Below are 19,290 nucleotides of genomic sequence, written 5' to 3' on the forward strand. Positions count from 1 at the left end.
TGCTCTTGTTGAGTGAATTGCTTAGTCTGTACCTAAAACTGTAATGTTGAAATATCACTTCTTATGATATATTTACTTAATGTACTTTGGGTAAAAAGTCATTTTGCTGAAAAATATGAAGTTGCTGACCGAAAAATAGTACAACTTTCCTAGTACTGTGGTGGCAAAGAGATGAAAGCTGAACAGTTAGGAAGAGAATAGTCTCTATTTGTTAGGAAGTTCATGTTAGTTCTGCAAAAATGCCAAGTTCCATACAAAGAGCTAACCCAACAAGCCCCAGAAGAAACCCGATTGCTACCTGCACCCAGCATGCAAAGCATTTAAGTGTATTTTTTCAAGTCACTTTTACATCAGTGATCTCCCCGTACATTTACAGCATTTTTAAGGATTCTAGAGAAGAATCCTAGGGATGCAGACATTTTCTTCCACCAATTAATTCCTTTCCAACCCATATTACTTTCTTAGCAAAACTGTCTCAGAGAGCCCCCGCCCCCAGTCCCAATCGCTGATGTGCTCTGTTCCCCACGACTCCATCCCTTCCTGCCCTTTGCTTACAGCTCGTTGGACCAAAGGGAGAAACAGGACCTGAAGCAGGCAGTGCTGGGAACCTGAGTTGGAGCTGGAGGAACCTCTCCTTGCTCTGCGCGAGTGAGGGGCTCCCAGGGCGGATGGCGTGTTTGGGCTGCGTGCTGATAAGTGAACCTGGGGGCCAGGATGAAGGGGAAGAGAAGAAAAATCAGAGAAAAGGAGCGGAGATGAAACATTTGGCCACAGAGAGTGAAGAGTGGGCGGGAAATGCCTTGGTTTCCAACAGCTTTATTTCTTGGTTCTCATTCCTCAGTTCTTTTGCGTCCTTCTTAGAGTTTACGAGCCGCACGTTTCATCTTCCAGCAGAAGTCAGAGGTGGAGATGACATCTTTCTCTGAAGTACTTAAAGCATCTACATTCCTGGAATTAGCAAATTGGGCAAACGAACATTATAAAATTCAACATTCCTACCATAATAGAAAAGTTCTAATGAAACGAATACCATATATCTTAATGGTTCGTAGGAGATTTAGTGCAGTGCAAGTAATTCCTTTTCATACATGAAATATTTACAGTTTATTTCATGTGTGTTCTTGAGATTTTCATATTAAAATAAATATTAAAGCAAGGTGAAATTCGATTCCTCTATTTTCCTACCAATAATTCATGCAAATAAACTCTACAGAGCCTAATTGGAAAAATGTGATTACCATTTGAATTCCTATTTTGAAAATTTAAGAGCAGTTTTGAAATAAAATATAATAAAATGACAGCCCTGAAAAACAGCTATGTAAAAAAAGTTTTTCAGAAGTATTTTTAGGACTAATTAGAAACATACTTTTAAAAGTGAAAATTATGATCATCCATTAAGACAGTTCTGATCATTTTCTTTTTCTGGAATTTTAATTTGTTTGCAATTGCCAGTTAGGCTGGTTCCCCAAGGAGAATAATATCCTTTTACCAACTGTTCTCTATTTCACTCATGGAATTGAGACACACACACACACACACACACACACACACACACACACACACACACACATAAATATAAAGATATACAAAAGTATATTTTCAATGAAATTTGAACCAAATCTGTTTTGATATTAAAGTGTCAGGGAGTTTTCTATGTTTTCCATTTTGTTTTCAAACTATTAAAAATATTTAACAGTAAAATGAGTTTTTTTCTGTAACTTAGTGAAGTGTTAAGAAGAAAACAAAGTTTCACATAATTCTGGGTGTCAGATAAGCCTACTGATAGGAGGAAAAAAAGCAACTTAAGTTCATGGGAAAAAACTTTAAACAATTCAGAAAGGGTTCATTTATTCAAACCCCAAGAGATGTTTTAGACTAAGCCATGGTTGGCCAAAAAAATGTGATTAAGAAAGGTAAAAACAAAAACCATAAATGAATGTAAAAGTACATGGGAAAAAAATTTTGGCTGAAGTCATCTTTGAAAAAGAATTAAGTGAATGTTTGTGTTGCTAGATCCAAATATCTGTCTCAATTGGATTGCTTCCATCCTCATACTTAGATACTTTTTCAGAACAAATATACTTTTTATTTCCCATTAAAACCATAGGCACAGCCACCATCAAACTCTTTTCTTGCGTCACAGACTCCTCCAGGGATGCGCCCGCCGTCTGCTCCGAGGTGTCTCTGCCCTCTTACCGTCCGCTCCCTGCTCACCTCTTCCCTGTTCCCGCACTCCGGTCTGGCTGCGTGCTAGTGTCTCCGCCAGAGCTGCTCTTGGCAGGGTTAACAGGACTTGACCAGCATCCCCTCTTCTCCCAGATGCTCAATGCTGGCATGCTGAAGGGCTTGACTCTGGGGTGTCTTCCTAACCTCTTCCTGGGTGATCCCACTTATTTCCATAGCTCTGAGTATCGTGTCTATTCAGACATCTCCAAGATTTCATAAATGCTACTATCACTTCTGATCTCAGGTCCAGATTCACATATTCAGGTGCTTATCTGACAGCACTGTGTGGGAGTTTCAAGCTTAATTTGTCCAAAACAGAATTCTTGATTTTCTTTTGCTCCATTGTACCAGGTCTAACTCTTCTCTTTCCTATCATAATAAATGATTTTGCTAAATGCAGAAATGGGATTTTTCTTTGACACCTTCCTTTCTCACCTTATACGTGTAATTGCTAAGCATGATCTGTCAGCCAGGAGCTGAATCTGTCAACTTCTCTGCTTCACCTCCAGGATCCTGCTCAGACCACACCCAGCTCTGACTGGACTTTCAGAAAAGCCTCATTCGGCCAGGGCAACACTGTCCTTTTTGCTTTCTGATCAGGGGTAGGCTGATGGCAGTGATGACTCTTTCAGCTGGAAAATTTTATCATGTGGTTCTGGGAATTATCAAAAAAGTCATTCTCTGTTCTCATTCGGTTGTGCCAAAGATAAAGAGAACTAGCTAATGATTTTCCTCCAGTTAGCTAGATTAGATTGTTGTCTTTAAGAATGTTGATCAATATAGATATTCTTGCCTTGTTCATTGAACAAATATTTTTTGAGTCCCTAGTATGTGCTTATGGGTAATAAACGTAACAAAGTATATTAGAATATGTTAAATTATATGGAAAAATTTTTAAAAGAAAAGGAGAGAAAGAAGAAAGGAAATGCAGAGGGGGTAGGATTGGGAAAAAAGGATTGTAATTTTAAATTGGGTCATCAGACTAATTTTCATTGCAAAGGAAGGACTGAGCAAGGACTTGAAAGAAATAAGAGAGTAAATCATCAAAGGAAAGAGTCTGTGCAAAGGCCCTGAGGTGGGCACATGCCTAATGTGCTGGAGAAACAGCAAAGAGGCCAACGTGATGTGAGTGAGGCAATGATATAAGAGAGATAACCACACACCATCCTAAGGAATTTGGCTGTTTCTCTAGAGAAGTTGGAACCTTCTGGAGACTTTTGAAATGTGGTATCATCTAACATATGTTTTAAAAGAACCTGTCTAGTTGCTTTGTTGAAAATAAGCCACAGTAAGAAAAAGAGAGAAGCAGGAGGTCAGTTAGGAGCTGTAGTAGTGTTCCAGGTGACATATGAGGGCCAACGTCAAGGCAGAGTCACTGGGCGTGTCGGGGGTGTTGGAGTCTGGATGCATTTCAAAGTTAGAGCTGATAGCGCTTTCTGAGATAGTGGATATAAGGTGTGAGAGAAGGAAAGAATGACTGGAAGCATTTCAGGCCTGAGGAATTTTAAGTACACAATTACCCTCCTGTGAAATGAGTGGAGTAGTTTATGTCCAAAGGTGCTGTGAAGAGGCAGTCACTGGAATACAGGTGGCATCACACCCTTGCATCTCGATGCAATTACCAAAGGAGGGGGCGGCCACGGAGGAGGTCTGCAAGGGAACAGCCTGAGAGACTCCACCAGCAGCGATCGGAGAAGAGGGGCCGACCCAGGAGACAGAGGAGCAGCGGGTAAAGTGGGTCACGCGTCCTGAGGGGCACAGGAAGGACATGTGCTCAGGAAAAGGGTGTTGAGTGTGGGCCAAATGCTACCGAAGAAAGGTGAGACTTGAGACATAATCATCATATTTACTAACTGAGAAGTCATCAGCGACCTTGAAAAGAGCAGCCGAGGTGGAGCAATGATGGGTACGAGTGAGTTTAACACAAAATGCATTTGAGGAATTGGTGGCAATGAGTACAGACAAGTCCTCATGAATTGTTGATGTGGAAAGGAAGGAAGAAATGGGACAATAACCTGCAGGCAAAGGGGATTTTGATCCGCCAGGAAAAGACCAGCGATCAGCGTGGGAAACAAAATCATGAAATAAGTCCTTTTGTCTTCGTGATTTAGCAGGCCTAGTGACAGAGTGGTTTTATAAGATGCTGAGCAAAGCTGGACATGGGTACAGGCAGATGATCTGGAGACGGTAAATGGCCACGTGAGATCCTAGATCACAGGCAGATAGTGGCCAACTTAATGCTTCAACAGAAGGGGACTGCAGGGACTGTTTTTTGAACTGGATAATATGAAAATCAGATTTTAAAATGGTCAGATTGACAAATATAAAACTATTTAAAATAATTTTTAAAATGGTGGTGGAAAACTATATATTTAAACTCAAATATAGTTCAGAGCTTCATCCTAGTAGGTGGCATGTTATAAAGCTCTCATTATCCAAAAATGGGAAGTTTAGAAATTTGTCAAGTGTATTTATATTTTTATCTGGCCCTGAGATTAGAGATAAATTTTTCATGTGGATGTTTTCATAAAGGATAAAATGAGCAATGTACTTGATAATATTTGTACAATTGGAGATGGTTTATGTGAAAGCTGACAGCATAATATGAGGGCAAGCAAGCATGTTCCAATTTGGGGCTTTTATGGATATCTGGTTTAATAGGAATCAAGCTTGGAGACTTGAGAGAAATACATAGCAGCTGCAGTGATCAGACATCTGGGTCAGGCATTTACCACAAGCAAAGGGAAATAATTTGAAATGGAAGTTGCTGGTGAGAAGCTAGAGCCAGTGAACTAGAGATTCATGTAGGCTGTGGAGATGGCAGAGACGACTTAGATGTGTAAATTCCGGACCTGTTTTCCTACCTGCCCGGGGAGCTCTCCCATTTCTTCACAAAGGTGGGCCTAGCAGCTTTGTATGTTTTCCCCAGTAACACATTAGAGCTACACTTGTTAAGTGGCTGAAGAAGAGGTGCAAAGTTTTACACCTAAATAAACTCAAGGGCTTACTTCTTCCGCAGCAGAAACTTGACATGGCTCTTGTACGCATTTACTTCAAGCTCTGACTGTGTTCCAGTGATCAGAACTGTAAAGCAGTCCCCTAAGGAATTAATGTGTTGACATTTGAACCTTAGATGGCTTCCTATGTAGCTGCCATCATGAATCTGCTAAAAACCGCCACTGCCAACATATTTATAGTATATTTGGTGACCCGATGTTTTTCCAGACAAGAATTAATATTAGTACCTATCGTTAGTTGACCACTTACTATGCACCATGCATAATGGGAAATGCTTTATGTAAGTAGGCCATCAGAGCACCTGGAAATTGTTTTATTCTCCCATTTTGCAGGTGGCATTAATAAAAAGTTGCCTGACGTCAGACATTCTTACTCTGGATCCTAAATTCATAGTTAGTAAACTCTCTTACTTCCTGGTAGTTCTAGAAGCATGACATTTCAAATACTAGTGGCATTTTAATCTTCTTATTTGCTGTAGCTCAAGAATAGGCCTAACAGTGATGTCAGATAGACTGTGTACTAACAGAAAGGTGGCGTGTGTATGTGGAGGGTGTGGGTGCGTCGGGAGTGTTTTTGGGTGAGAGTTAGAGGAAAAAGAAGCAGGAGCTACAATGTATCCCTGTTTACTCCCCCTTAAAATAGAAATTGACTCTAAAAATATAATCTGAAATACAAACACCTATTAAGTTGAGGGTTCCTAAGAGTGGAGCTCAGCTGTTGTTTGATCACACCATCAACCGGCGATGAAGAAACTCATACTAGTCCTTTCAGGAGCCAGAGAACAGTAAGGATGCGGGCGGACCGTGAGGCTAGTCGTCCTTCGGTCGAATCCCAGTTCTGCCAACTCCTTAAGCCCCTAGAAACTTTAGTTTCCCCTTCTCTTCCTGGGTCCAAGGATCATGAGGGTTAAATAGAACGACCACAGGAAGAATTTACCGCACTGTCCGCCACTTGTGGCTTTTATCGTAAGGAGGAGTTTTGATTTGATGCTGGGGAGTCGTTGCTGGTGCCCTTCTAAAACCGGGATTTCGTAGGAAGGGTAGTTGTAGAGCCTCTTTTGCCGGATTTACTTAGAAGCAAACTGCAGTCCGGCGTCGGGAATGACCAGCCTGCGGTTTTGCCTGGATCTGGGTTCACAGACCATGTGAGTTTCAGAGGGGCCTCTCTAACCCTGTGGTCTGTCTCTTTTTTTCAGGTGACCCCTCTTCTCTACCCCTGCCAGTTTTTCTTGAAATTGTGATTGTGCAATCCATTGTATCTAATAGCTAACACAGACTATTTATTAACTTATGCTCTCAGAGACTTCTTAGGGACCAGTCTCAGTTTTGGCTGAAAACAAAACATACACACACACACAAAAAAAACCACTCAAGCAAACAAAAGAAACATGTTTCTTTTTAAAGAATATATTTAAATAATTTGAATACGTTTGAATAATAATATTTTTAAAATTAAATCTTAGTGAGGACCAGTTGCCAAAAAAAAAAAAAAAAGATCAGGTAAAAAAAAAAAACAGGCCGTGAATTTAGTTATCCTCCTGTATCTTATTTCATTCACTGGCTCAGTTTTTCATTTGCTCCTAGACACGATGATCACAAGTTTACCCAATGACCACTCCGTTCTCTGCTGGCTGCCTAGAAGGAGGCAGATATTCACAGCCCCTGATTCTTGCCCTGGGTCAGCTTGGAAGACCTTTGAACCTGAAAGCAGCATGTTCATACACAAGCTAAATAAAACTTTGAGAAAAGGATGCATGTGTTTGAAGACAGCATACGACATTTCTCATTTTTCTTTCAAAATAGTATGAATAAATATAAGAATAACCACAAGTCGTTTAGCTCAGCCAGACTTATATCATCTTCCCCTCCTTTGTTTCCTAAACATAAGGAACTCTTTCTGACACAGATTTAACTTGGTAGGAAGATTCTTAAAAGAATCTTTTCTCAGACTAAAGTTATTGTTCTTAGGCTGTTTGGATGAATTAACTAGGGGCAAAGACCAGAATACTAGTTACTATCAAAAGGGAAGATGACACATACATAGGAAATATATGCATTGTAATTTGAAGCTTAAGACTTTCTTATCAGTGGTCAGGCTTGGTAAAGTTTTGGGTAAACTTGTTATCTGTATGAAATATGAGAACGTAAGTTATGAATGTGTAGTGACACAAAATTGTTTGTTTTTTAAATTCATTCACTAGATGAAATATATGTTACTATACACCGAAAAGAAATAAAGTTGATACGTTCCTTACTGTCAAGGAAGTCATAATTCAGTGTGACATACACACAGAGAAACAGTTTTATTGTGTTAAGTAAGATGGGAAAAGTAACAGTTCACAGAGAATGAGGTCCTGTGCGCTGCCTTGAGGGGGTGCTGTAGGACTTCATTGTTTTTCTGCCCAGGTTTGAGCCTCATGGGTCCTTTTCTTTAAGGGACTCACATGGTCTAGGATGCCAGGCTGTTCCCCGGGGGGAGCAAAATACTTACTTCAGAAATCAGTAAGTAATAACTAGCAGAGTAAAAGTTCAAGGGTTACTACTTTAAAAAAAGAAATAAAAAGAGTAGATTGTATACCAGATGAAAAGAAAGTAAATGCAATAAGGAAAAAACAAAGAAAAAGCTCAGTTAACCCTACAATAGCAAGGTAGGAGAAAGTGGGGGAGAAAATAGCAATAGAAAGCAAGTAAGATGAATTTAGTTACTCACAATACACATAAATGGGTTAAATTCAGCAGTAAAAGATAAAAATTAATGGATAAAATACATTTTTATCATATGCAAATTTCTGTCTTATGCTGTTATCCAGAAACACACTTAAAACAAAAATAAATTGAAAAGTCAAATGTAAAATGAAAAAAAGTTTTCCTGGGAAACACTAAATAAAAGAAAGCTGGAATAACTATATTAATGTGGAAAAAAGAAAGGACCTTAAACTTAAAATGCCTGAGAAGACATACAGGGGGACACTACCCAATGACCAATGTTTCAATTCATCAAAAACACAACAATTCTAACCATGTGCTCTTAAGAAAACATTTTCAAAATGTAAACTAAACATTAAAGAGTAAGGTAAGGAGGAGAGTCAGCAATATATTGAAAAAAAGAGTAAGGAAATAAACACACATCTTTGCTGAAGTTTTTCCATGGAAGCAAAAACATTCCTTGAGAGGAGGATTTAATACGCAAGTCAATTTTGATTCATGTGTAAATTCAAATGAAAGACATCTCCAAACATTATGGTATAAACAAGTTATTACCCATATGTACTAAAAGATGAATAAACTCAGCATCTCAGGAACTGGTTTTTGCAGGATTTAAAGACTTGGATGTGAACACTGGAACTGAATACAGACATATGCTTAATTAGGAGTTAGTATTTACAACTCTGGATACAAGTGAAAATCTTGATGACTGAATAACATTTAGCACAAACATTTTTTGTTGAAATTCTAGGTAAAATAATAAAGCATTGCACAGTAAGATTAGTTTATCAGTCAAGGTTCAAAGAAGAAGAGCCAATAAGCGACAGTCTGTCTATTTGTCAATAACCTATCTGTGTCGAGAAATTTGACCTTATGCAGTTTGGGGAGCTGCGTAAATAGTCTCTGCAACGCTTCCATCTTTCTGTGTGATGCTGGAGTTTGATTCCCATAGAGCAGGCCTTCAAGAAACAGGTGAGTGTGAAGTGGGGCAGCCGGAATAGGCTGGAGCAGAGGTCCCAAGGAAATTCATCAGGGAAAAGGACAGAATTAAGTATAAGTGGTCCTGGGATAGTAAGATATCTATTTTGGGGGAGAAATAAAAAGAGAATTTAGACCCTTACCTCACACCACAAATGAAAAATAACTCATAAAGGACCTAAATACATTAGATGTATTTAGAGCTAAATGTAACATCAAAAACCTCTGGATGAACAGATAGAAGAAAATCTGAACATTAAAGAGTAAAGAGGAGAGTCAGCAATGTATTGAAAAAAAGAGTAAGGATATAAACATACATTTTTGCTGAAGTTTTTCCATGGAAGCAAAAACATTCCCTGAGTTGAGGATTTAATATGCAAGTCAATTTTGATTAATGTGTAAATTATGACTTGAGATTAGGCACAAAGCACTTAGAAATGACATCAAAAGCAAAGACCCAAAAAGAAAAAAAAATGACAAATTGTATATCATACAAATTAAAAACCTTGATTCTTCCAAAAACACTTTAGCTACAGACTAGAGAAAATATTTGCAAATCATATATCTGATAAAGGATTTGCATCTGAAATATGTAAAGACTTCTTGCAACTCCATCATAATGAGACAAACAATCCCATTTTTATAAGGTGCAAAAGATTTGAATAGAGCTTTCACCAAAAACATACAAATAGCTAATAAAAACAGCAGTGGGGCGCAATGATCCTGTCAGTAGAAAAAAAAATTCAAATTAAAACCACAAGACACCAATACACACCCACTATAATGATCATAATAAAAACTTAATTAACAAAAGTTGGCTAGATGTGGAAAACAGGAACCCTCATACATTGTCGGTGGGAATGTGAAATGGTACAGCCACTTTGCAAAACAGTTATGGGATTGAACTTTCTGCTACCTGAGGCTGTTATCAACAGTTCCAGTGCCTTTGATTTTCTGTTTCCTTCTGAACTGTTGGCATAAACCATGAGAACAAACCACAAGGTTACTTTGTACAGCGATTATGACCTCAGTCTCAACCTGTCTGCACCGCCACGCAAATGCAGCTCTTGTAATAGACATACTTTTAAAACCATAATGAGTCTCATGTGATCTGCTCTGCAGTTAAGTATGTGTGGGAGAAAATGCTTCTCTGAGTCCTGAAGATTTGAGACATAGTATTCCAAATTAGATGAACTAAATGAAGACATTAGACGTGGCTCTGAGTGAGTGGTAAATCTATGGGAGCATCTGATAATCTCTGATTAATATTCCCCCTGGGCCTCCACAGGGACACCTAGCAGGTCTGTCCCTCCCGCATCAGCTCAGGTCGAGCCAGCACATTTTAGGCTGTATCAGGGCCTTGCACATACTCCACCCAGGTAATGAGTACTTAGCTCGTGGGTGTGGCCGGATAAGCCTTTTCTTAGATACATCCTATTCAGTGTAATAGTTTGTAGTTGTCCTGTGACTTTAGTTCACTGTTTGGAGAGTGGATGTGAGCATTGCCTCTGTGGACAGATTAGATCACTGTTAATATTCCATATTTATATGCTTGATACTCCCAACCCTGAAATTCCATATTTATGTGGCTTGAGACTCATTAATCCTTCAGAATACATTTCAGTTGTTTTCCCCGTTCTTCTTTAGCTTGCCCCTATTCATCAGTAAATAATTACGAAATAATGTTGTGGTAATTTGGACGGATGTAGTAGAGAACGCAAATAACAATGGTCTAAGTAGAAGTTAGGATTTAAAGTTCAGGGCTGGCTCCATGTCTCGGTAGCTGACCGGGACTCAGGCTACTTTGAGATCTCCCCAGTGTCCTTCCTGGGATTGATCTTCACTTTCCTGGTCTGAATTGTACCTCCAGCCACCACAGTCATGTTTTTAGCAGGGTGGCAGAAGAAAGGGGCCTGCACTTGCCCTTCAGGTATGTCTGAGAACTTGTTTGCATCGTTTCCCCTAAGACTCCATTGATCAGAACTTTCCAAGGATCCCAACTAAGCGCAACGGCCGGAAAGGTTGTTCCCGGCCCCTTACATCCTGAGTACCCCCATGTGCTTGTCTTAAACTGAGGATTTATATTACAATTGAAAGAAAGTTAGAATGCTTATTGAAGTACACATAGCGCACTCAGACATTACACACCCACACAGGTTTTCCAGAAAATCTCATATTTTTTGGCACTCTTTAACAAAGCAAGGAGATACATTTTCCAGATGTCAATTAAAATTTAATTCAATAGAAATAAATTATGTGCCTATTTTCAATTGCAGCTTAATGTACTGTATAAGCACATCAACTTTTGCTGTTGATGGCTGTGGTGTTTTCGGTTACCACTGTGTAATGTGAGAGGTTAATCTCTGTGACTTCTATTTCCTCACCTGAAAACGGGTATAATAATCTATAGTTTGTAGAGGTATTGTCATATTTAAATAATGTGCTTTATATAAATCTCTTAAAATGCATAGTAAATACTCAATAAAGTTAGTTTAAATTAAAAGGAATTTCTAAGCACTGTGAAAATAAAAGATAAATGAGTCACAGTCCCTTCACAAAATGACTGTATGCCATCAAGTCAGCTGTAGTGTAGAGAATAAAAGAGTGGAAGCATGATGCAGTCAAGAAACATGTAATTATTATCTGATTGTGTGACTTTGAGCAGGTTATTTCTCTTGAGTCTCAGTTTTTTCATTTGAAAAATGGCATCACTTATATGTCAGAGTTGCTTGAGTATCAAATGGCAATGTACAAAATATACCTTGAAAACTCAAAAACCACTTGTAAGTCTGGGAAAAGGAAATCCCGGGACAAAATACCTCTAAAAACTGAAATCAGTCAAAGGAAGAAATAAAGTTTAAAATCCATTTATTGCTTACAAAGTGCAGTCTGGGGCCTTCTCTCTTTCTTGCTCCAGCAGAAGCAAAACCGGCCCTCCCCTCACCTCTCAGGTACAGATAAGCCCTCCTTGCACAGGTAATTACCCACTGATATGGAGATGAACTTCTCTCCACCCCTGAGGAATGATGCAAATGCACTAAAGCCACACTTCTTTCCACCTCTGAATGCCTGTTAATATGCAGATGTACTGAAGCCAGACGAGATATTCTGGAAATATTACACTTTCACCTACAACACTACTTTAACATTAGTCATGATCTAATAGCTGCTATTAAGTAGTATTAATTCACACCAAAATTGAGCTGAGATCTTTAGACAAATTATGTGTTTTAATCTGCTCAAGAATCCTTTAGCATGGATATTAAATAATTCCACTTTAGAATGAGGGACAGGAGCCTGAGATTTCTAGGATCACACCAGTTTGTTGCAGGAGCTAAGAATTCGAACCCCAGGTATGGTTATCTCTAAAAGCAATATTACAAAATGTTGTGGTGCTCCTGGCAGTGGAGTGGTTCAGTGCATGAGGAAAATGTGTTGGGGCCAGTGGATGGCTCAGTTTAGCCGGATCATGGAGAACATGGTGGAATACTGGATGTCAAGACCAGTGGGCAGGCTGGAGACATTATCTGGAGAGCTTTAAACAGTAAAGATTCAATGCTCAGTTGAGAAAGAAATGAGGAATTGTGGAGGATTTTTATGAATAAACAAGTTGTGATTTCGAGTGGAATTGATGAATTAAGAACTGGAGAAAGTAAAAACAGAGGTAACTAAGCAGCTACTTTAACATTCTGCCATGGACTAGGCGTGGGGGCCATGAGAGTTCTCCATAGTGAGTCTGTGTCTAGGAATGTTAAAGTGCTCACATGCCAGTCATTAGGCAGTGTGTTCAAGAGGAAATTAATGCACCCTTTGAAGGCAACTGTCCAACATTAGCAGGAAGGCACCAAAGTCACATCTCCATCAGAATTCTGGGTTTGCATGAGTTCTGCATGAACCTGGTGTTTGACTTAGGGCTTGTTTCTTCTTGCTTGCTTCAAATCCATCTCCAATTGTGGCAACTTTTCTTTTCCTGGCCTTTGACCTCTGTGTTATAAAATGTAGGTATTATTATTCAGATGTTTTGAGGCCAACAGATCAGGGCAGGATTTCCACCGAAAAGAAAGTTTGTTACTCACAGTTCCCCAGAGGAGAGGGCATGTCACACCATGCAGGGTCACAGAGGGTTGGTCAGGAGCCAGAAGGGAGTGAGGGGAAAATGTGGGCAACAGCCCGGTATCTCCTGCGGGGAAAATCCCTGGGCAAAATACCTCTAAAACCAAAATCAGTCAAAGGGAGAAATAAAACTAAGGAACCCTTTTATTTCTTACAAGCAGTGGTCCCTGTCTCTCTCTTGACCCCAGTGCAGCAAAAGAGCTCCACCCAACCTCTCTGGTCCAGATAAACCCTGGCAAGCCCTTGTAATTACCTACTGATGTGTAGAGGGACTAAATCTCTCCACCCCTTGAAACACCTATTGATATGCAGATGAACTAAAGCCTGGCGGGAGAATCTGGAAATATTGTAGTTTTACCCACAAACCTTTATTGTGGTTTCTGCAGGAAATAATGGGCAAGATTGGTCAAGCAGGTTTAGGACTGGCTAGTCTGAATAATTTCAGTGGGGTGAAGGGGCTGTCTCTAGTTGTCTGACTCCTGGCTCTAGGGTGACTAGGGCTGGGAAACAGTGGCCCAGAGTGTGAGAGCCAGTGACGGCGGTGGTTGGATGTGGGCTCTGGTTGGTTGGTTTGCGCAGGAGAGGGGCGCATTGCAAGCTAGTCCGTTACTATCTCTAGGAACTGGCTGGCCCTTGGAGGGTCTCTCTGGAAGGAGAAAAAGTATTTTCTCCTCGATCCTTCCAGGTTCTTGGCAGAGACACTCCCCCACGCCCCCATCATAAAAAACAGATTAACAGGAGAAAAACAAGCAAAAGTTTAATGACATGTGTATCTCCTGTACACATGGGAGAGACCAAGGAAAACTGAGTAACTCCCTGACGTGGCCCAAGCCACCACCTTAAATGCCATCTCAACTAAAGACAAAAGAATATGTTGGGATGAGAGAGCCGGTTATAGGGGGTCTCAGGCAAACTACAGTGAACAAGCGCAGTCGGTTCTGCAAAATTCCGGTCAGCTGTCTCTGTCTTGACCCCCCCTGCAGCAGAAGAGAACTCCACCCAGCCTCTCTGGTGCAGATAAACCGTTGCAAACCCTTGCAAGCCCTTGTAGTTACTGATATGTAAAGGGACTAATTCTCTCCACCCCTTGAAACACCTACTGATTTACAGTCTGCCAGTGTTTACATTTGCCTGGATGCCTACATTCTACACATTCCATTGTAAACTGTTCTCTGGGGTGTGGGGAATGAAAATGCAAATAACAGACCAGCCAAAACGGGCTGGCTCTAACATGGAGGAGAATTTAGCTCAAATTTCATCCCGAAATACATTATGTACTCATTAACATAGTAAAAACAGTGCCTCCAAGAAGACCCAATGTGTTTCCTTTGAATTCTATCCCTACTCAGTGAATATTCATCTCCCTTAACACAAAAAGGTTTTCTGTCGTTCCAGGCAACCCCTTCCGGATCTGCCCACACTCGACTCTCGGGCGTGTACTTCTGCTTTTCCTTTACACTCTTATTCTCCAAATAAATTTCTAAAGCTCAACCGCTTTTGTATCTGTTCTTGAGTTCTTCATCGTGATGAATCCAGCGGCCATCTCAGGCAACAAAGACCGTGAGAATAGAACTCAGATGTGTTAAAGATGCTGTGTCACAGTCCGTGATGCATGGCACGGGTGAGCAATGTTAAAAAAAAAAAAAAGAAACAAGCCCAAATGGAATTGTTTGCCCCCAAACCAAGACTTAATTCATTTCCATCTGTTTTGGGAATGTGACCTTTTCACAATCAATCAGGAATTTTCTGGTCAGCACCAATGATGTAATGTGTCCCATGTGTCCTCTCCATCCAAACGCCCCCAAAAGATGAGGTATCCTTCATGGTAAGACCCTCTGCTCTTCCCCCTGAGGGAGGGCAGCCCGGCCTGAAACAGTCCTTTCTTTTCTTCTGTCAATAACTTCTCGCCACACCCTCCGTCCCATAAAAACCTTCCATTCTGTACGAAGCCTTGAGCGTCTCTGCTTGCTTCAGGGGAGGCTGCCCGATGCGTGATTGGCTTAGTAAAGCCGACTAGGTCTTCAGATCCACTTGATTGTGTTTTGTTTTTTTAACACTAGTTAACATTCAGAATCAGTGTACGTTCTACGCAATCCTTTATGTAGTAAAGCAATGCTGTAATAGAAATTAGGAGAATTTGGTCTAATCTCTGTGTTGTCCTGCTAGCTTTGGCATTCTACCATGTTAACATTTAAAAATAAAATCATGGAATACCAGTGGTGCACTACACATACGGATTTCTTTTTATTTAATTTTCTTTGACTTGATACACCAATTAGACAGACTTCCTTAGCTTTTGACTTAAAATATTGTTCTATCCCTCATCCTTCCTTTCAAAAGAGGTGCAATGTTTAAGATTCAGCATGAGAGAACCTGCTGTTCCCCCCTCTGCAGCAGGTGCATGAAAAAGAACAGCTTCATCAGTAATTATGAATTCTGAGCTCAGCTTTGCATTTACAAACAGTGAGGTTGAAAGCTATAAACATTCTGACTTTTGCCTGGGAGAGTTGAGCAAATGTACGTTACACTGGAAAATCCAGAATTCGTTTTCAGTGTCTCGGTAACATGCTGTTTCTACAAGTACACCTCAACTTAGTAGAATGTCCTCAGGATTTGGGGCTGCCCAATGCCTGTCAAGACACACTGCTTCCTCGGAGCTGCGTGCATCGAAATAAAGCTCTCAGGGAGTTCAGAACTTATTTAACATCTCTCCATCGTTTTTTTTCTTTCTTTTTTTTTTTTTAAAAAGCTTCTTTGTTGAAGTAAAGTAGGCAAAACTGTCTACTGGCTAGTAAAAGCCTAAGAGGTATATATTTTTTAAATTCTTAATACATATATTTTCATCTTGGGTGATGAGATGCAAGGCTACGTATTCAAACTGGCTGCGTAGCAGTCTTTAAATTCATATTATAATTTTAATGGCAAAAATGAAGGGAAGTGGTTGGGTTTGTGAATGGCAGGGTAAGAAGTAACAGGTGGGAAGAAGGCACCCCCCGCCCCCGCACCAGTTGAATGCTCAAGGGACATTTATTTGGTCATGTTTTCTCAACTTGAGTTACAGGAAAGTGCAATAATATTACTCCTTTGCTTCTAAAGTGTTAGGAGAGTGTTTGAAGGTCAAGTGTCCAGAATTAACAGACTTAATGGTGGATATTTCTGAGCAGTCTCATTCTGTTTGCCCCTCCTTCTGGGCAAAGGCGATGTTCCGAGGATTACTTGAAGCTAGAGGATAAACATGCCTATCAGTTTTAACTTGAGGATTATTTTTGTGCTAAAATAAACATCATGAAAATAAAACAGTGCCTTTATTTAAAATAAAGCATGAAATTTCCAGAGGCTAGAGGCTGTTTCTAGTTACACTCCCTCACCCCCCAAGTATAAGCATTTATTCTCTGCCAATAGTTTAAGAGTCACTGATCTAGATCATCCTTTTTATTTTAGAATTTAGGAAACTGTGCTACACAGATGTTAAGTTGCCATGGTAACCCAGATCTGCAAACTCTGACGCTGTTCACTGTCTTGCCCACCAAATACTTGATGTTCAGTCACTGTTTAAGATGCTCTTCCTTGGCTTTGAGGATGGGAGCCGTGCTGCAGACCTGACAGCATCTCATTCTCACAACCAAACAGAAACAAAAATCTATTTTCCACAAATAACAGGACAGCCTTTATTGCATTTCATTAGGTGGAATTAGATCATGTGCTTATTGCAAAACCAATCACCCTTTCTGGGGAATTATAGCGCTTTGATTAGTTTATGCCAGGTAAACTGCTGCGTCTCTTCTTGGGTGAGAAGAACCCACTAAGAGAAGATGGTCAGAAAATAGGGAACAGAGTGGTTGCCCAGAAGGCAAAATGGGTTATGATTGTGAAAGGAAGGGACTAGATTCTGGTGGCAGAGGAAGAGGTGTGCAGTAGTAATACTCCTCTGACCAATAATAATGATAATGATGATGGTGATTTTCATAATTTACAGAGTTTAGTTTCTCATCATATTGTGTCAGAGGTTGTAATTTGGCAGCCTTTGGGTAAATTTAACCTTCATAGTGTTCTTAAAAAATAAGTTTGAATGGCTTTAGAGGGAGTATACTTCCAAATTGATTCATTATCTTCCACCATCAGCAGCTTCCTTCATGCACATTTCTTATGACTTTGGACTCCATTCAAGAGAGACTCTAGGACTCATTAAGATCATAATTAACTATCAATCATTTCCCCCTTGACTTTTTATGATCATGGGTCAATTCTATTTTGAACTTTGTAAAATCTTCAGCACAAGCTAACGAATGGGCCATGGGACGCACTCGAATTTTGTGCCGGGACATTCTTCGATCACCCAGGCGATCACCCCCCATAGCTCTTCAGCAGCCTGTCTCTTTCCACAATATCCCATTAAGCTTGAGTAAATATAGACTGTGCCAGGAATAGCTCACAAGTGGGGTGTGCCTCCAAGCAGAACCCCTCGGTATCACACAGATGGCGACCCTCGCAGGATGCCACCGCCATGGGACCAGGGGCTTCCCTCTGTACACGACTCTTTCTTCAGCTCCTAGAACAGAGCCAGGCACAAAGCGAGTGCTCAATATTTATTAAGATGAATGATCGGGGAGCATGCATCTAGGGTATGAGGCCAGAGTGAAAAATGGAGAGATCACTTTCCTTCTTTGTTTCTTTTCTTTTCAGTGTGAAAACATGGCATTGCTGTCTTTCTTGCTCACTTCTCTCTGCTGCTAGCACGCGTCTTAGAACTGGGCCTTGTCCTCTTCCCCGAGCACTGATCCCTGTTGTCTGCCTGGGCTGGTCTGGGTCAGTCTGGGCAGGTGTTCACATTTGAGGGTGCTGTACCCAATGGCAGTCACAACCTTTATGGTGAAATTCTGATAGTAAGAGGATACTAAGACCAAGACCAAATGGAAAGTTTTCTTGTACATATTTGCAGTTGCCCATCTGTTTAATAATTTCACCGTCTGTAAAAAAAAAAAAATGGATGAGCATTTATGAAGCTAGGTCTCTTATTCCGGAAACTTGACTTTCAGGTAAAGTAAAGACCTTATTCTTTCAGACGCTTCATCCCCATTTTTTAATCCTGGTGTGGATATTTGGGTTGAGAAGCTTACACTTCTCTCTGTCCTGTACGCTGATGGGACTGTCTTGTTTTGTGACTCTTGCGTCGGTAACTTTGCCCAGATTAACTAATTGTGCCACATTTGGTAGTTTCATCAGCCCAAGCCTACAACTGACAGTTTGAGTGAGTGGTTCTGTGGTCTGGCCACGGTGGTGAGCTTAGATGACCGCATGCTTCTTCTTTTTTCTATTCAAGCAGTGTGAAAAGGACTTACTGTAATAGTTGATCTGCACAGAAATGAGAAGTAGTTTATACGACTTTTTCATGTATAGACCAAGGAAGCAAAGTTAAGTGGCAGAAGAAAGGCAAACTGGTTGTTCTGATTTGCTGATATAATACTTGAATTAAGATAGGAGATTCATATATACTTTTAGTACTACGGGTCAATCATTCAATCTTATTTTGACAATTAACACAAAATTACTCCTCACAGAGAAAACATTTTCTTCCAGAGATACTATAATGTTTTTTATATTTTACTAGTAACCTTGAAAACAAAGAAGACATGTCTTTTAGTTTGTGAACCACTGCAACATCTAAGTCATGGTATTTTAAAGAAACGAAGACAAAGACAACGGACCACAAAGTTGAACACACAACTGCTTTCTGATAAAATAAAGCCACTTTCTTGGATTAGCGAAGAAGTAACAGTTTGTGTCTCTGGCCATTACAGTCTTTTCAGTTAAATAGGGACTGACTTCCCGCTCCAGCGGTAGCATTACCATTGCGTGTGGTTCCCACTCTGCTAGCTGTATAGTGAGTCACATCCTGCAAAAACCAAGAAGGAGGGGACTGTTTAGATCAGTCACATGTGTAATTAAAATACCGTGTAAAAGTTGCTTTCCAAATAAATATTTGATAACAAATATAGCAGATGTTGGTAAAACTGAATTTCTAATATACTTCCAAACTAGAATACACTTTAATTTCTTTCTACAAGCAATGGTTTCTCCTCCAAGCTGAAGTTTTAATTATGTATTTACAAGGAGGAGATAGAATCCAGGTTTCTGAGTAATGTGATTTTAAAGCCAACTCATAGAAATAACTGCGACTACCAACTACCGAAACACTGAGCTCCCATCAAGGGCAAAGAAATGACCTAGATTTCTGGGCATCTTATGGTGA

At 40.1% G+C, this 19,290-nt stretch overlaps 1 long non-coding RNA gene across 1 annotated transcript in view; it reads left to right on the forward strand.

Moving 5' to 3' along the window:
* The window catches only part of LOC118971283 (uncharacterized), a 335,368-nt gene that overhangs the window by 147,448 nt on the left and 168,630 nt on the right, over positions 1 to 19,290 (forward strand). The gene's annotated exons all lie outside the window — the stretch shown is intronic.

The sequence above is a fragment of the Manis javanica genome, chromosome 1, assembly GCF_040802235.1.
Source record: "Manis javanica isolate MJ-LG chromosome 1, MJ_LKY, whole genome shotgun sequence".
Classification (NCBI taxonomy): domain Eukaryota; kingdom Metazoa; phylum Chordata; class Mammalia; order Pholidota; family Manidae; genus Manis; species Manis javanica.